Source organism: Micromys minutus (assembly GCF_963924665.1).
Source record: "Micromys minutus genome assembly, chromosome: 28".
NCBI lineage: Eukaryota > Metazoa > Chordata > Mammalia > Rodentia > Muridae > Micromys > Micromys minutus.
In genome coordinates this window covers 14,848,845-14,863,270 of record NC_137963.1, presented here as the reverse complement: position 1 = coordinate 14,863,270, position 14,426 = coordinate 14,848,845, and the positions used below count along the sequence as shown (strand labels likewise).

The following is a 14,426-nucleotide window of genomic DNA, read 5'->3' as shown; positions in this document are numbered from 1 at the left end:
GGTAAATTAATTTCTTTTAATCTATACTAACTTTATACTCACACTTTTTCTCATTGTGTTCGATTTTTCTTTCTCACTTTCTTCAACACATACATCTACTTCTTAGGTATAATATGGAAAACCCTTTCCAAGGACTTCCTGTAAGTATGACTGTTAGACCAATAAATAGAGTCCTCCAGATTTTGTCAAAGAGCAGGTTACAAAGCTGTGTACCAAGAAGAATGAGGCTTCACACTGAGGATAACCAACACAGAAGGGAGGTGTTTGACTCTGGAAGATGTGAGGGGCTGTTTCACAGAGCAAGCACTCTAGCAGACAGAGCTTGTGAAGAAGGGTACCATAGACTACAGATGCTGGAGGAATGGGGTGAGTGTGACACTGGGTAGTGTTATATGTCATGGGTAGTGAGATAGTAGGAACAGACATTGTAGAGAATGTTGGACAGTATGAGCAAAGGTTCTATTCTGATTATCAGTATCTTTTGCCCTGCCTTCTAACTGGTAAAATTATAGTACTGTGTATTGGGCACATATAAAGACAGGAGAGCTGAGTGCCTTAATGTGACATATCAATTGTGCCATCATAAGGTACACTATTTGATGGTGAGATAGTTGATGGTTATGGCTACCCAGAGATTTTCCATCAGTTCCTTAAATACAGTGATTTCCTAAACTCTGGGAATTGTGTCCTACCCACAGAATCAGCAGATTGCAAGTTGTGGAAAAATTATGAAATAGCAAGGATTCTTTATTCAAGAGAATAACAATTTGGATCACTAAGGCTATGCTAGGCACATGGTGTCCAAAGACCAAAGACATATTCTCTTTTATCAAGACATTTTATCATCCAAGGCAGGAAGAAGATAGACTGGCTCCAATTGCTTCATCCCTCCCTACCATGTGATGCATTTCTAACATATGTCTAAACTGTTTTGTTTGAAGCAGGATAGTTACATTTTATATCTACAGGACTGTTCTTCTGCCCCCATCCCAAATCTGCTTCTAAAACTCATACAATGCTACCTAAGTAGGATCCACAGTTCAGTAGTCACATGAGGAAAATCATGTGCAAATGGTTAGGAAAGAATTAGTGACAGTTCAAAAACAGGTAAGGGGCTAGATGATTGAGCACCCATAAGTCTCTATAAAACCAGTTATTTTATATTTAATACACTTTCAGCATGTTCACTGTGTTTCACCAGCAGACACATTTGCCTCTGTTTGATAACCAACAATGTGTTAAAGAGGTTCAGGTGATCTGCCTAAATAAAATCATTGCAAAGCAGTTGAATGGAAACATCCAAACTTATATTTTGAGATAATAGTCTATGTAGTGACAATGGTATCAAACTATATAATATATATATAGTTTCCTTGAAATCTTTTGATACCAGCTACATGGTTAGAATTCATTTTTAATTCACAAGACTCAGATTTTGAACATTTATGATAGCATCAAATAAAGCATATTACCCCATGGATATTATTTTCAATGAGAAATTCATTCAGAGAACCTGTCTTATATCTCTAAGTACAATTTTGGTCCCAGTCACTTATAGTATGTGGTATAGAAGTTGTTAAGACAAGAAAGTCTTCATGTTATAGACCAGGATGCATGATTTAGGTCCAAGACCTGTTGGTTGAATTATTGATAGAATCATGCGTGTTCTTAGAAAAATAAAATAACTTGTGATTGTAAGTAACACATGCCCTAACATTTCCCTTTTGGGGACTTCAATAATGAGATCCAGTTACCTAACATTGAGTTGTAAGGAAAAACAAGATTCTCAAAAACTGATATTGTCGGTTGAGATCCATGGCTGAATGCAATTTATTTTTGTACTTTATAACAATTCAAACCAGATTATTTAATACTGAAACCACAGGAAAACAACCCCAATTGCCAGCCCCCTTCCCTCCTCCCTCCTGATAGATTTGCTCTCTTGTTCTCAAAATACAGGTTGGAAATGAGCTGTTTATTGAATTCTTCTGAGGTCGCATGATGAAAAGCTTTCCTAACTGGTCCTGAGGCTTTGGGACAAAATTTTAATCAACATGTAGGATTTTCAATGGTTTTCAGGGTGACCTCTCTTCCAAAAAGCTCCTTCCTTTTAGTCTCCTTCCCTATAGGTTATGCTAAACAAGAACACCCTTTCGATGCCTGGACAGAAACCCCAAAGAGTTTTGTGCTGGCAGACAGAAGCTCTGAATTCTATTTCCATAATTTAATTCTGGGTTTGTTGCTCAATCTGAAAACAATCTGGTGATTTAAAAACAGGACTTTATGGCCACTGATCCATGATTCAGGATACAAAAATATATACGCAGTGTTGTGAATGTATCCATGTGCAAGCTTCAGTCCCAGATTAGGGTTGATTTTTGAAACACTAGCCATCAATCTAGATTAGTAGTTCTCCATCTGCAGGTCACAACCCTTTGGGGGGTTGAAAGACCCTTTCACAGACCTCACATAAGGCCAACAGAAAACACAGATGCTACTGTTAACATTCATAATGATAATATAACCACTTCTACTGAAGTAGCAATAAAAATGACTTTATGATAGGGGGTAATCACAACATGAAGAACTGTTATTAAAAGGTCGCAGCACTGAGAAGGTGAGAACTATTGATCTATGTGGTCACAACACTTAGTCTTCTTCTGTTGTCCTTGGTGGTAGAATAAAGGCAGAGAGCTGGGTAGATATTTTTGCTACTTCTGAAATGAAATTCAACTTCACAACCACATCCTAGAACATTTATGATCAGACCACTTTATAGATCTTCCTCAATCTAACCCTTTCAGTCACTCTGTCTCAGTCTACACTTCCAAAATCTATTTTTAATGAATACTTCTATGTAGTATGTCCTCATTTGCATATTATTTAATATAGAACATCAAATACCATATTCTGGGGACACCTGCATCTCCTTCGATGAATCCCATGAAATTTCAGACTCAAATTTCTTTCCTGTTGTTTCTGGCATCTGTTTTGGGGAGAAGGAAAATAAAGTTTTCAGATTCAAGAAATTATAAAGAAATTGTATTTAACCTACTCCTCATCTGAAGAACTGAAAGACAGATAAGCAAAAGAGATACTAGCCAAGGAGATCTTTAAGCTGGCATTTCCACAGTGCCCATGATGATGGATGCTTATAGATGCTAGACATATCCCGTAGATCACCATGAAAGACAACTATTTAAGATAAACACAGACTATACTACATGTAGGTTACAGAATTACAAGGGATTGTGATATATTTGCAATGATGTGATCAAATTCAATTTTAATTTTGAGACAATAGCATTGGCCACATAGAGTTGTCAGACAAGATGGGGACTGGCACCTCTGTAATCTTTACCCAGTTCCCACAAGAGTTCACATCTTGAAAAACAGTAAGCCATGGTCACAGCTGTAATACTCACATGGTGACAATGTGGAGCTCTTCTGTCAACACTCAGCTCACCAGAATGGAGTGATCATAGTCACAGCTGTCTCACTCCTGTCCCTAACCCTTGGGTGAAAATTTCTTTGTATTATTTAAAACAGTTTTCAAAGAGGAAAAATGTTCTATAGAATCCTTTGGAAGTGGAGTTTTGTAATTTGTGATGATTCAAGTGGTTTTTAGTCTTGAGCTGTAATTTCTAGTTCTATGTTCCACAGTGACTTGCCATCTCCCTACTGATGGATATCTGGACGTTCTCTAAATATAAGCTACAAGGGGTCAAGTTGCTGTAGAATTTACTACCATTTTCTTTCAAAGTCAATTCTTTGTTCCTCTGAATTAGTGGCTGTTTATTTTGCTACCTGATCATTGTATCTCAAGACCCCTCAAACTTTTCACAAATAAATTGGACCACTATTTTTTTTCTGAGTAGCAATGCCCAGGTTTCTCCTCATCTCACCCAGAATTTGATGTAGACATTATTTTTATTTGAGGCCTATAATGCATTTGTAGTAATATTTTCCTACTAGAACTTGGGTTACTTTACTTCCAAATGTCCAATACTGTTTATGCATCATCTATGAGAATATTTTCATATATTATTCCTACTTTATAAGGTCTCCTATTTCAGCTTCTATGCATCTTTCCCTCACAAATGCATCATTTCTCGGGTCTTTTTTGTGGCTAAATCTTTCCATCCCCCTTAAGGGTAACAACATAAGCTTCAAACATGAAATGAGTGTCTTCATCTAATCTTTTTAAAAGTGATTATATAGAATCTGTGATTCCAAAAGTATCTGTAGAATTCTTTGGTGAAATAAGAGGGATCTAGGTTTTTCTTTTCTCACAAGGTTTGAATCATTAATTCCATTTTTAAGTAACTATGGGCTCAAACAAATTATCAATCCCATATTAAATAATCATTAGCATTTTTCAAGGAAGTGTTTCCCTTGTGTTCAGAGGTCATACTTGTGTGTTGATATTTTCTAATTGTCTTTTGTATGGCTGTGGATTCAGTAGTAATATCCTAACTCTTTTATGGCAAGAGTACTTTCATCTTTTTACCCCCTTTACTAAACTCACTATACGTTTGACTTCTCCTTTTTCTTTTTTTTTCCTTTTTATTGGAAATTTTATTTATTTACACTTCAAGTCTTACCTGCTTTCTCTGTTTACCCTCAGGAAATCCCCTATTTCATCCTCCCTCCCATGCTTCTGTGAGGGTACTCCTTCATACAACCACCCACTCCTGCCTCTCTACTTCTGGCATTTCTTTATACTGGGGCATTGAGCCTTCTCAGGACCACTGGCCTCTCCTTCCATGTCAAACAAGGTCATCCTCTGCTACATATGCAGCTGGAACCATAGGAACATCCATGTGTACTCTTTGGTTGATAGTTTAGTCCCCAGGAACACTGTGGGGTCTTGTTGGTTGATATTGTTGTTCTTCCTATGGGGTACAAACTCCTTCAGCTCCTTAAATTCTTTCTCTAACTCTTCTATTGAGAACACTGTTCTAAGTTTAATTGTTGATGGTGAGCAAGAGCCTCTGTATTTTCCAAACTCTGGCAGAGACTCTAAGGAGACATCCATATCAAGCTCTGGTTAGTACGCACTTGTTGGCATCCACAATAGTGTATAGGTTTTGTGCCTGTATATGGGATGGATCCCCAGGTAGGGATCCATCTCTGGATGTCTTTTACATCTCTGGATGAGCTTTTCTTCAGTCTCTATTCTACACTTTGTCTCCATATTTCCTCCCTTGGGCATTTTATTCCTTTTCTTGAGCTTCATTTGGTCTTTGGATTATATCTTGTGTTTTCTGAGCTTTTGGGCTAATATTCACTTATCAGTGAAAGTATACCATGTGTGCTCTTTTGTGACTGAGTTTCCTAACTCAGGATGATATCTTCTAATTTCATCTATTTGCCTAAGAATTTTAGTAAAGTCATTGTTTTTAATAGCTGCATAAAATAGCTCCATTGTGTAAATGTATCACATTTTTGGTATCTCTTGCTCCTTTGAAAGACATCTGGGTTCTTTCCAGCTCCTGACTATTATAAATAAGGCTGATATGACCATGAGCATGTGTACTTGTTATATGTTGGAGCATCTTTTGGGTACATACACAGCAGTGGTATAGCTGGGTCCTCAGTTAGTAAGTACTATGTACAGTTTTCTGAGGAATTGCCAGACAGATTTTCAGAGTGGTTGTTCCAGCTTGCAATCTCACCAACAAAGGAGGAGTGTTTCTTTTATCCCACATCCTTCCCAGCATCTTCTGTCACCTGAGTTTTTGATCTTAGCCATTCTGACTGGTGGTAGGTGGAATCTGAGGTTTGCTTTGATTTGTATTTCCCTGATGACTAAGGCTGTTGAATATTTTAGCTGCTTCTCAGTATGAGGTACTCCTCAGTTGAGAATTATTTGTTTAGCTCTGTGTCTCATTTTTAATTGGATGACTTGGTTCTCTGGAGTCTATCTTTTTAAGTTCTTTGCATATATTTGATATTAGCCTTCTATTTGATATAGGATTGGTAAAAATCTTTTCCCAAATTGTTGGTGGCCATGTTGTACTATTGACGGTGACCTTATAAAAGTGTTGCAATTTTATGAGGTCTTCTTTGTCAATTGTTGATCTTAAAGCATAAGCTATAGGTGCTTTCTTCAGGAATATTTCCCCTGTGCCCATGTGTGCAAGGCTCTTCTTCACTTTCTCTTCTATTAGTTTCAGTGTACCTGGTTTTATGTAGAAGTCTCTGATCCTCTTGGATTTGAGTTTTGTACAAGTAGATAAAAATGGATGGGTTTGAATTCTTTTACATGCTGACCTCCAGTTTAATCAGCACCATTTTTGAAAATGCTATCTTTTTTATACTGAATGGTTTTGGTTCCTTTGTCAAAGACCAAACGGCCATTCCTGTATGGGTTCATTTCTGGGTCTTAAATTCTATTTTATTGATCTACCTGATGTCTCTGTACCAATAACATGCACTTTTTATGACTATTGCTCTGTAATATAGCTTAAGGTCAGGGATGGCGATTCCCCCAAAAGTTGAGGATATTTTTTTTATCCTGTGTTTATTTTTGATTTTTTACTCCAAATAAATTTGAAAATTGCTCTTTGTAATTCTATGAAGAATTGAGTTGGAATTTTGATAGTGCTTGCATTGAATTTGTAGGTTGCTTTTGGCAAGATGGCCATTTTTACTATATTAATCTTGCCAGTCCACGAGCATGGGAGATCTTTACATCCACTCTGATCTTCAACTTTTTTCCTTCAGAGACTTGAATTATTGTCATACAGAATTTTGATTCACTTAGTTAAAGTCACACCAAGTTGCATTGTTTTTTTACTGTTGCAACAGATGTTCATTCACTAATTTGTTTCTCAGACTGTTTATCCTTTGAGTGGTGAAAGGCTACTAATATGTGTGAGTTAATTTTATATCCAGCCTCTTTGCTGAAGTTGTGTATCTGGTTTAGTTGTTCTCTGGTGAAATTTTTGGGATCACTTAAGTATACTATCATATCATTTGCAAATAGTGATATTTTGACTTCCTCCTTTCCAATTTACATTCCTTTGACCTCCTTTTGTTTTCTACTTTCTCTGGCCAGGACTTCCTGTACTATATTGAATAGGTAGGGGAGAGTGAGTAGCCTTCTCTGGTCCCATATTTTAGTGGGATTGCTTCAAGTTTGCCTCTATTTAGTTTGATGTTGACTACTACTGGTTTACTGTATATTGCTTTTACTATGTTTAGGTATAAAACTTGAATTCCTGATCTTTTCAAGACACTTATCATGAAGAATTGTTGAATTTTGTCAAATGCATCATCATCATCATCATCATCATATGAGATGATCATGTGGCTTTTCTTTGAGTTTGTTCATATAGTCGATTACTTTGGTGGATTTCCATATATTGAACCATCCCTGCATTCCTGGAATGAAGTCTACTTGGTCTAGATGGATAATTGTTTTGATGTGTTCTTGGATTTGGCTTTCGAGAATTTTACTGAGTATTTTTGCATTGATGTGTACAAGGGGAATTGGTTTGAAGTTCTCTTTCTTTGGGTGGTTTAGGTATAAGTGCAATTGTGACCCTTCTTTTCTAAGTATACATGCAATACTATCAACTTCATTCTCAAATTTGTTTTAGGCATGTCCTACAAGTTTGATTATAGTATCTTGATATTTTTACTGATATATATATATATATATATATATATATATATATATATATATATATATATATATATTATTCCTATAAGATGTCTTTGTTACTTTGAGCATCCATGTACATGTTATTTAGTTTCTGCAAAGTCAGATATTTTCCTCTATGTTCTCATTGCTACTGAAACTCTAGTTTGACTCTGTTGTGGGAGAAGGATGGTTAAGTTTTCTCTGGTTTAATTTTGTCCTAGGATGAAAAGAATTTTTGATCCATGAACATTTGGAAGCACTATATACTGTTCTGTTTTTGAATGGAGTGCTTTTTAACTTTTTCTTAAATTTATTGTTTGTATTATTATTTTTCTTATACTGTTTTATTTTCTTCCAATATATCCTATCAGTTGTTATAAAAAGCAACTAGGTGTCTCACATTATAGAAGTGAATTGTTTTATTATATTTGTTCTTATGTATTTTTATACTATTGTGTGGTACATACACACTTTAAGTACTATGTGTGATTGGTGGTTTGATTCTTTTCTTCCTGAAATAATTCCATATATTGAGTGTACTATATTGTGCATTAATAAAGCCACCATCTAAAGGCAAAAGTGATGAAGGAAGGAGTCTTAAGTCATGCTTTATCTTCCGGCTTTTGTGTGAACACACACACTGTGAGAGAGAGACTGAGAAAAAGAGAGACAGAGAGAGAGAGAGAGAGAGAGAGAGAGAGAGAGAGAGAGAGAGAGAGAGAGAATTTGATGTAACTTTGTAATTTATTGCCTTTTCCTTCATGCTTTTTGGACAAGTGACCTGTAATAATTTTATAGCTAAAGATGGTCTCAAATCACAAGTCTCATCCTGTGTCTCCTCCCAAATACCGGAAGGAGTAGCTTCACCATCTGCAAAAAAGAAATCAACATATGAACCTTTAGGGATAAACTCTATATCAAACCATGACACTGATGGTCTCTCTTCTGCTTTCAAACGCTTAGGGATCTCCTGAAGTTCTACTTCACTTAAAGAAACTTTACATGTGACAAATTTATACTTTGCTCTTCTCAGAAAACATGTAATGCTAACACCTCTGTTTGTTCCATTTGGCCACTTGTTGATTGGTGTTGTATATCAGTAATCTAGATTTCTTATCATATGACATTTGGGGGTTTAAGTGTGGATTCATCTCAAATGGTCTACACCATTTGTCTGTGATTGGTCAGTTAGTGTCTAAACATCTTATGTCTGATCAGGTTGCCTTTTATCTGGTCTTTTGATGATGAAAAGAGGACTTATTGGGGTATTTATTTATTTTATTCCATTCCTGTTGTAATTACTAGATTGATATTTCTTCCTTTTCCCTTATTCCAGAACATTTGAGCCTGGAAATATTTAGGAACCAGCTAATTTATGGTCTATTATGTATCAAAGTCTATAGCTGGCAATCCTTTTTCTAAATTTCTGTACCTCCTAATGTGTGTTGTATACATAGTTTTAAAAGGTTGATGTTATGCTTATTAAGTGAAATGACTGTCTCTTCCATCTTCCTGAAGTCAGAAATATTTTATAAATAATTGAAAATATTCATTTTGAAGTATTTTCTTCCAAACACATAATGATATTCTTCTGTATACCTTACTCATTTTCATTAATATATAATGAGCATGTTATCATATCTCAGCTTGAGCTGAGCACCAAGATTCCAGGACAGTGAGAAAATTAGCCAGGCAAATAATTAGCCAAAATTCTGTTTTCATGTTTTTTTATAAGAAGTGGACTCAGTTTAAAAGCCACACTGTTTTTCTATTCAGAATGTTGATTTGCTTTTATAATTTGTATTTTATAGAGTAAGTATGATTTTTAAAGCATAAAGCACTTTTGAGAAAAAAAAGAGATTTGAGAGTTAAAATATGTGAAGTATAAATGAAAGAATCTAACTATTGGACAGTTAAGACTGTTTTTCCATAGTTGAATGACTCTAAGATTAAATAAAAAAAAAATGAGACATTTGAACTATTGTCAAGGTCTTAAGAGAATGCGACCAGGACTAATGATCAAAAATTACAAGGATATGGAGTTTTGCTTCATTATAAGAAAAAGCAGTTACAGATGTGTGAATAAAGATAGTCTGGGATGGTTATGAACACTTGTTCCTGAGCGTATCTGAGCAGCAATAGGAAGAATGTCTCATTGCTGGCAAGCATAGTTCAGCCAGACAGAGATGATCACAAAGCTCTCTCTAGCTTTTAAAATTCCTAAGGCTTAGGTACTTTCCATGTACCTTCTGCGTGTCCTTGACTCAGTTATTTTTTTCTTAACCTTTACATTTCTATAGACAAAAGTAATAATAGTGTAAGTCTCATAAAATGTCTGGCTTATGTGGAATAATGGACAAAACAAAAAACATTTATCACCATGTTTGCCACTTAATAAAGCATGAAATAAACACTATCCATGTTGGTGATAATGGTAACACTGTGGGCTTCAAAGATGCTGTAGCATCTTTGAGTGATTCTGCCTCTTGAACATATGAGGCCAGATTCAGGAATGATCTAGGCGTCATGTATAATAAAGGCTGAATAGTAAATCATAAGAAAAGTTACTTCTCCAACTTGCATTACAGTAGAATTGACCTGAACGTATTGAAACCATGTGTTTTTGGATGCATCTTTGAACAGAGCAAGTGAACACATGCTATTCATTTATAAACACTCCTTTTTCATGTGAGCTCAAGTAATTTAACATGTGCTCTATCACACAAGTAAATCGGTTATGACCTTCTAATTGCTGTCTGATCTTGCAAAATTTCCTCTTGTCTCTTAGACTTCAATATTAACTTTTATAAGTTGACCTTTGGGAGGTTCACACTGGAGCTGAGGTCTTGCTCTGAGACTTAAATATTTTTCATTCAAAAATGAATTTACAGGCCTGAAGGGGATGCTAAAATTGTATCCTTTCACTTGACTAGCGCTCCTCACCCCCCACCACCACCCCTTGTGTGTATCAGTTTCATCAGTCTGGGCAATTCATATTATTAGGCCAGTGGAAGGCTCTGATCCATCAAGACCCATCTCAGTGCTGTTCTGCCTTCAGGGGCACTCTTTCATGGATTACTACCTACTCTCCTTTTCTTAGATGAATTAGCTCTTCCCAGCATTGCTTTTCACAAAATTCCTGACCCCCCTGTGTGTGGGGGGGTTTGGGGGTAGAGAGAAAGTTAACAATGCTTACTTCACTTTCCTCTTGGGAGGAAAAGCCTTCAAGAAGTTTGAGAATTGGGGCTAGTTCCAAACAGACACTTTCACAGTTAGGTCATTTCTAATGATGAAATTTTTTCCAGACATTTTGAGTACTTCCATCCATTTAAATGTTGCGGGCTACAAGGGGGGTGCTTACCTCCTGCATAGGAGTCTGTTACAGAGACCTAGACATCCAATAACTGTGTGATATGTCAGGCATACAAAGCAACCCTGGAAGAGCAAAGTAGATGCCTTTGGTGAAACCCGTTCTTCTATTGCCTGTTATATAGCTGGTGGCACCTGTGTCTCTGTAAACTCATATCAAAGAACTACCAATTCTCTCATACCCTCAAATAATTGAGTTCCATATACAGTCCGCCATCCCTTCATTTTTTTGTATATTATACTCAGTTTCTTCTCATTGCTAATATAGCCACAGTCTGGATCATTGCATGAGTCCTGAATTCTTCACTTGGCTCTCTCTACTTCTTGAGCTTACTACGTTCTTTAGTGTACCATGTATTGCTTGACTGCACTGCTTCTTTCCCAAATAGGATTTCCGACATGTATTTCACAAAATGTCCAGGGATTCCCATCATCTACAGAGTGAAATTCAAATGCCACAGACAGTATGCTACAGTTTTCATGGCCACATTCTGTCTCTGCTCTCTTACAGCTTTTGGTTCAGAACCCTTCTACAGTCGAAATCTAAAATGAACTATTGGCATTTCAAAACTAGCTCACACTCTTTCTTACTATTTGGAATTCTTTCATTTTTATCAGCTTCTTTTCTCCAGAATGCTATGCCTTGCCCTCTCCTTACCAAGAATAGTTCCTTTTGCCACATTCTCTTTTTAATACCTTTCCTAATTATTGTGTTTTCCTTGTCCTGTTGACTAGATTTTTTATTATTATTATGTATGCTAGAAAAAAGCAAATGTTATTTAACCATTGACCCGATACTTTATTGATGTATCAAGAACATGAATGAATTTCCATTTTTAATGAGAGTTATCTATCTTGCTTTTGGATATATGAGCATTTATGAGGGGCATATCTTTTGTCTCTTGAGAAAACAAAAAAGTTCATAACTATTGTCTATGTCCATAGTCAGGGCATAAAACAGTAATAGGCTCTAAATGATTCAGTTAATGATTGATTTCATGATACATGTGGGTTGTGGTTGTTAGTGAATCCTAATCAGAAGATAAGAATTAGTTTAACACTTAAGACAAACATGTACAATATTCACAGGAGGCCTACACACTGCTGCTTGTGCCACCGCCATATCTCTAGTGATCCCTGAGAAGTTCCAGCACATCCTGTGAGTACTTAACATTAACATAGATGGGCGCCAGAAAATAGTCCTCGCCATCACTGCCATTAAGGATTTAGGGCAGAGATGTGCTCATGTGGTGTTGAGGAGAGTAGGCCTTGACCTCACTAGGAGGGCTGGGGAACTTAAGGAGAATGAAGTGGAGCATGTGATCACCATCATGCAGAACCCACGACAATACAAAATCCCAGACTGGTTCTTGAACAGACAGAAGGATGTGAAGGATGGAAATGCAGCCAGGTTCTGGCCAAAGGTCTAGACAACTTGCTGCACGAAGACCTGGAGTGGCTGAAAAGAATGAGAGCCCATGGGGGGCTGCGCCACTTCTGGGGCTTCGTGTCCGTGGTCAGCACACCAAGACTACTGGCTGCAGAGGCCGTACTGTGTGTGTATCCAAGAAAAAAATGAGCCACTGGTCCTTTGCTCTTAATAAATAGCTTATATATTAATGAAAAAATTAAATAAACATGTACTGAACCCAGAAAGCCTTGAAGTGAATAGAATGACTCCATGGAAGGAAATCATGTATGAATTTGCCACATTCATCTTTCTATACTATGCTGATCTCAGGGGCAACATTTTGGCAAATACATATGGAAAATCTCAACAGTTCATTCCTCCTATCCTATAATCTAAGATATGGCAAACCCTAACAGTGGGTTGAAAGCTGATGGGATCCTTAGAAGTAGGAAATTAAGAGTCTGTGTTATAACCTTCATGCTATGAGAAAGAGGGTGCAATGAGCCATCCTTACTGGCATATGTCAATCAATTTATGTAACATCAGTACCATCAATCATTGTGACTTCCTGAAAAGCATAAGCAACCCTCATTTTTTTAACTGTAAAAAAAGATAAAAATGTAAAGCAGACACAAGGTGTGAAACAAGATGAGGAATAGGTTCTAGGATTAACTGACCAGGAAAGGAAACAAGGAGAAATGTTTCACTTTTCTCCATAGAGGAATGTACATTTTAGTTAGCTTGTTTTTAAGCCTTTGAGCAAAGCTACGTGTCCTGTCAAGATCTTTCACTGGAACTTGTTGATATCTTCTCTATATTTCCTTTGAACCTGTGTCTTTCATGTTAGATACCTGATAGCTCTGGCCAGTCCTAGTCCACAAGGGAAACATGCGTCATGTGAGTAAAGTTCTGAATACACTGTCACAAAATATCATCCGCTTGTCAGTTCTAAGAAACTAAAACTTCAGCCTGCTCTGTTTTTTTTCTAATTCATAACCAGGAGCAAAAGCCTGACCCACATTTCCTGAGCACAGGGATTCCATGTCTCACAGTAGTGTGTTAACTGTAAACAGTTTATATAAGATTCTTTCAGTGATGTCCTTTGTTATGAGAAGTTCAAAGGAATATAGAATTGGATATTTGTGAAAGGTAGAAAGATTTTATTCTTATTTATCAAGGTGAAATTCTCCAACAGACAAAAGTACTTTTTGTTGTTGGTGGTTGCTTGATTTAAAGTCTATATTTTTATATTGAAAACCCAAACACTATTGCTGATGCCAAGTAGTGCTTTCTGGCAGGAACCTGATATGAATGCCTGCTCAGAGGCTTTGCCAGAATCATACTGATACAGATGAGGATGCTTGCAGCTAACCATTGGACTGAACACAAGGACCCCGTTGAAGGAACTAGAGAAAGAACTGAAGGAGCTGAAAGGGTCTGCTTCCCCATGGGAAGAACAAAATTATCAATCAACCAAATGTACCACAGCTCCCAGGGACTAAAACACCAACCAAAGAGCATATATGGAGAGACCCATGGCTCCAGGTGCATATGCAGCAGAGGATAGCATTTTCTGGCATCAATGGAAGGAGAGAAGTTTGGTCCAGTGAAGGCATGTTTATCCAGTCTAGGGTAATGCCAATGTGCTGAGGTGTGAGAGAGAGTGGTTGAGAGAGGGAGTGCCTTTATGGAGGCAATGGGAGGGGAAGGGGGTGGGGGAAAGAGGATAACTTCGAAAATGTAAATAGAGAATATCCAATAAGAAATAATAATAAAAAAGAAAAGTGAGTCAGGATTTCCCCCTCATTCAGTACTCTTTCAGGACTTCTTCTCTAAGCATCCTGTAAACATTATATTCATCTCTTCTAGTCTTCCATTTGGTCATCTTCTTTCCTTTCTTCCCTTCATCCTCACATTTGTTTTTAATTTAAAGCTATTGAGAATTTCATGTATGAATATACTACATCATCATTTCTACTCCCTTCTCCCTGACCA

The 14,426-nt window shown here is 36.8% G+C and overlaps 1 pseudogene across 1 annotated transcript; it reads left to right on the top strand.

Moving 5' to 3' along the window:
* Positions 1-221: 221 nt before the first annotated feature.
* LOC308438688 (small ribosomal subunit protein uS13-like) lies at positions 222-12,628 on the top strand (annotated as a pseudogene). Its single transcript has 2 exons — positions 222-366; positions 12,110-12,628. The product of its transcript is annotated as a small ribosomal subunit protein uS13-like (transcript).
* The last annotated feature ends 1,798 nt before the right edge of the window (positions 12,629-14,426 follow it).